Source organism: Rhea americana, unplaced genomic scaffold (assembly GCF_003343005.1).
Source record: "Rhea americana isolate MKP2758 unplaced genomic scaffold, rheAme1 scaffold_76, whole genome shotgun sequence".
Classification (NCBI taxonomy): Eukaryota; Metazoa; Chordata; class Aves; order Rheiformes; family Rheidae; genus Rhea; species Rhea americana.
This window is the reverse complement of record NW_028186934.1, coordinates 2,141,693-2,146,735: the sequence shown is the minus strand read 5'-3', so window position 1 is coordinate 2,146,735 and position 5,043 is coordinate 2,141,693. Positions and strand designations below refer to the sequence as shown.

Here is a 5,043-nt window from a genome sequence, read left to right as displayed (position 1 = left end):
AGCCCTGCCGCGGACTCGCCTCCGGCGCGCGGCCTCTTTTCGAACAAGCCATCTTTTAGCGCTCGCGAGCGGGATGATTTAACAGAAAGAGAGTGTCTCAGTTTTGTGAGCAACGTCCCCCCTAGGCTCTACCCAAACAAAGCTACTAATGTGTGGTCATTTTCTTGGCAGCGGCGCGCGGCGCTGATAACGCCGCTGCCTGCTATTCTCCGCGGAGCTGGCTGCTGGAAGACCGCTCCGTACCTCATCCCCTGATGCTTCTGATGCGGGTGATCCTCCGACTGCACGGCGCCAACCACAACATGCTACCCACCGTGAGAGAGCAGGACACAGGCTGCTCTAGTCAGGAGTTATCGTCTATCATACTGATTGACGAAACCAAGAGTGAGCAGAAAAAATAAACACGAACAGAGGCTGCAGTGTATGGGGCAGTCAGCTGGGAGTTTTAGTATTTGCCCTTGGTGATCCTACTCTCATGGTAGGTTATCTTTTCCTTGTGCTATCATTTATCATAACTTTGAGGGCCAGAGGGAGAAACAAACCTACAATTTTTCTATTGGCTACATTCATTAAGCTCTTCTTTTTTTAGCACTACTTCCTTTGCCCCTAATAACAATCCCACCCCCTCGATCCGTATTCCCCGAAGAACAGTGAAATCAAATCTAAGTACAGTCCTCCCCTTTTACTCCTATTACAGCGAGAGACCATTGCAAGCAATTAACCTCTGTTGTTCCGCGGGCCCCGGCTTGCAGGCGCGCGCGCACCAGCTCCCGGCACGGCCCGGTCCGCGCGGACCCCCGCGCTACTCGGCCACAGCTGCTGTTCTTGTCGCTAACATCTCCTTTTTAAATAATGGCAGTTGACTCTTGCAGGCACAAACCGAGTCCTGCATTGGTCTTGACAGCCACCGTAAAGCACTCCCTGAAGTGTCGGTAACAAAGATGATTTGTACGTGGCTTGCAGTCGTCCGCTCTTCTAATAGCTTTCTCATTCCAGCCCAGAAACACCGAGCAGAGAGCAGCTGCTTAAAGCTGATACAAGCATTTCTTCTCTCAGCAGGCCATTCTTGCATAACCATTTATTTTGCAGAGTTTTAAAGTGCCTGAAGGATTTAATTATGTACATAGACAACCCCTATAAACTCTATTCTAGGGTTTTTATTGACTTTTGTGCTGGGCAGCTCTTAGGCATTTCAATTAAGTGTTTTTATAAGAAAAGCAACAATATAGTAAAAGAAATATATTCTTTATAGATAGTTCCAAACAGTTTGTGCTGCTTGAATAAAGTTTATTTAATTGACGAGGATTTAGAATATCTTATGCTACAGTTTGGAAGATATGTCCATTTGGACCGTGGATCTGTCTAAATGGGCCTGCCAGGACCACTTACGTACTGGGGGAAAACAGCTTGGATCTGATTACTTAATCCTAACAACGTGTTGTGAAACTTTAGGAGACTACCTGTCATTTAGCAGCGTGGTCAAAACTGAAATGGTAAATAGCTGAGAGCAAAAGTTTCGCTTTGTCGCGTTCCAGGTCTGAAGGAGCCCGGATTGGGATTGAACGTTCAGCTGACGGAATTAAGTTCCCAAACCTTCGCGAGAGGCCAACGTCGCCTTTATCTGCTTGCCTCAACTGCTGCTTTCTAAACTATTTACAAGGCTTCTGCAAACCTGCATTCATTAGGATGTAGGATATTTCAGGCACAGCAGGTGGCCAACAGGAGACCAGGCCTGTTTGTGAAATATGTAATACTTTTTTCATATACTTTAACCAGAAATGTGCACCTCAACAGCTCTCCTAACTGTTCTAATTTCCCTTTCTCCTCTTAATCTCTTCTGCGAGCCATGAGTACGCATTAAAATCTACCTAAAACATTTCACCCAGAGGCAATGTAATTCCGAAACAAGTAACCAACATTTCACAGCTCTGGAGTAATAGATTAATTTGAACCTAATGTTGCCGTCGTTTACTGCTCCAAATGTTCTGGTGTAGACATAGCCTTGAGGCACGGCGTTGTGGCATGCGCAGCTCCTGGAACCAAAGCTACAGTTGGCTAAACATCTGTGCATCACATTTGCCATGTGCCTCATTATCCTGCGCCCCACTGTGCCTACCTGTCCCAATCAGCTTCTCAGCCACAGGCTATCCAATTTTTTTCCCAACTAAGAATCTTTGTTCTCCTTCTCACTTACTAAATTTTTGCGAGACCTCTGCACCCGAGCAGTAGGGATTCTGTGCATGTGAACCTCCGAGGTTCTCTAGCTTCTTAATTCTCCATTAGGAACAGGAAAATTACAACATTAAGTCTCCGACATGTCACTGCATAAATTGTACCATTTGCAGAATCTAATATAAAGTCTGTGACTAAGCACATAAGCATGTAATAAAGAACCGAGTTGTTTGTTTTGACTTTAACAAGTTCGGTCTGCATCAATTATCTGTAAGTAAAGAAAGAGTAATTTCCAATTCCAGATAAAAACGCTTGTCACAGAAAGAAAAGATTATTGCATCCCAAATCAAAACCAACTGTTCCCAAAAGTTTAAAGAGCCAGCCTTTTAAAATTCATTGACATGAGAACAAAAATACATATATTTGCGTGTTCATATGAAAATAAAATCAACTTTTAATAGCAAAGCGCGCCTGTTCAGGCATTTAAAGTTCTCCATTTAATTCTCTATTTATAGCAACATGTGCAAAAAAGGCACAGTGCCTTTATCTAAAGCCACTGCAGAGCAAAGAAGAGAAAGTAAAATGTGCTCCAAAGCAGAACTAGGGAATTATCTCAAACCAAACATATCAGTGTCTAAAAACTAACAGCTCATCACTGGATTAAAAGGTTACATTGTTTTCGCTTCATTGTATGAAGCACTTGAATTTGCTTTAAGTTTATATCCTTTGGACTTACTCCAATTAGGAGAAATTAAAAATACCTTTGGGCTAACAATGCAATGTTCATCCTCTTCAGAGGATACTGAGAGAACTGGAACCTAATGTACATTATGGTCTGCTTCCTCCCAGCAGCATAAAGTGGCCTTGATATGGGCAAAAAACACATTTATGCCTACTTACAACCCCTTCATGCTGGAAGGACTGAGAGGCAAGCCCTACAGCCAAGTACCATTAAACAGAATAAACACTTGTGGCATGACTGCGTTTGTCCTCCTATAAGATTCTTAAATTCTTGCTACAAACTTTTCCCTAATGTTCATTTTTAATAGCAATTTTTATCTGCCCTCCCCTGAGCAGCTGTCAGCCCTGCCACTAGTCTTACCTGCTGTATTCATGAGCTATATTAGATTTCTACACATAATTCCAACACACACACACACACACACACTGCTAGCACGTTTCATTACATGCTTGAATTAATTTATTCTATATGGAATTTGTTACCTTTACAATAAAAAATTGTAACTATTCATTATTGAGAGCAGACAGATGGAACATGTTCAATTTAAGACATCAATAAGAAGCAGGGGGGCAGGGGGAAATCTTGTAATCCATGTGGCACAACCTATTCCATCTGGTACTTCCAACTTGTCTGCCAAGACTTTTTTCCTATATAAAAGTGAACATTTCTCTTTAGAGTTAACGGAACATTCTTGAGCATTAAGACTCTGTATCTGATTTACAGATAACAAGCAACAACACACACTAAAAATACAATATTATGAAAGCATAATCTGTTTCATAAGGTAAAGGTTCTGAGCTTGACCTAGGAAGAAAACAAAACAAAAAAACAAAAAAACACAAACTCCAGGAAATTGTGTTTATCTGAGAATGTTATCTAGGCAGTCAGAACAGAAGCTGCAGCTTTTGCTTTAATGAAGCATGAAAGTGATTCAGCAAACTGTTTTGGTCTCTTAAAAACAAATATTAAGCTACATCAATACTAAATTAGACAATAAAAATGTTAGCAATCCCTTAACAGGAAGAAAGAAGTTTTTTAGCACATTCCCACTAATATCCAGCATCTTGAAGATAATGCCAAAACTGTGAGTTTTTGGCAGGTATCAAAATCAATTTTAACTGTTGGTTTAAAGGCTACTAAATTAATTGCAATATATTTCCACTGAATGTTAAGATAATGGGGCTAAAGTAATCGTTTCTGTAATACAATCACATTCCAAGAGTATTTAATCAAATAGGTCTTTTCTAGTTTCTTTATTGACAGACCATTAAAGGCACATTTTCCATATACTTTATTTCCATTCTCAAAGTGTGTCCTCTCACTCCTGTGGTGCTTTGCATTAATCTGCCTCATTATATGAAAGACATTATGTCACTTCGCTGTTTATTAGCATACTGGCCCTCAGCCCTAACAATAACCCTGGGCCACATACACTCACTGCTGGCAAACAGCCTAATGATTAAAAAGATCGTTTCAAACCAAAACGAAGAGGAATTCAATCATCCACCTAAACCTTATAGGCACTGAGGAACAAGTTAATTTGATATAATGATGTACKCGGGGTTCACATTTATCTTTTAAATCTTAAGGAGAGATTACATTGATTCAGCTCCGTAGCCACAGCAGTGACTGGTCATACTGGAGGRCCGGAGGGGTCTTACATAGTTGCACTTGATACAGAGAAGTACAAAAACAGGCATCTGCCTTGCGTATCTATATACGCATACTATCTATCCCCTACCGTACGCTTAGTACAGAAAGAAAAGTATTTTGGTGGCTGATTTTGTGGGATTTGGCTACAAATGCGCAATATTTGCTTTTCCTAAATCCCACTGACTTCTTTAAGGAGAAAGCTACCTGCGGGCTGCTGTGYGTTTGGACCACGGAGGGACTCCGTCTGTGCTAATTACATGGCCTTAACTCCATCATGATCCAAGGGCTGAAACACTTCTACCTGTACAACCGCGGAAGAACTGCATTTATTTCAGCACCGATATTCACRATTTCTGTACAGAGAAATGAGGGAGGAACCCAGCACAGCTGGGGCTGCCTGGGACGCCGGTGAGCAAAGTGACACCCGCCTGGGACCCTCAGCGGGGGTGAGGGCAGAATCACCTGGGCAGCGGTGC

At 41.9% G+C, this 5,043-nt stretch overlaps 1 protein-coding gene and 1 long non-coding RNA gene across 2 annotated transcripts in view; one reads left to right on the top strand and one right to left on the bottom strand.

The window, feature by feature from the left end:
* The window catches only part of LOC146585815 (uncharacterized), a 2,888-nt gene extending 500 nt beyond the window's left edge, over window positions 1–2,388 (top strand). The window contains exons 2-3 of the long non-coding RNA XR_014897923.1: window positions 172–478; window positions 1,536–2,388. This is a non-coding gene — a long non-coding RNA (uncharacterized LOC146585815). The remainder of the gene's footprint in view (window positions 1–171; window positions 479–1,535) is intronic.
* MECOM (MDS1 and EVI1 complex locus) overlaps window positions 1–5,043 on the bottom strand; it is a 384,872-nt gene that overhangs the window by 108,945 nt on the left and 270,884 nt on the right. The gene's annotated exons all lie outside the window — the stretch shown is intronic.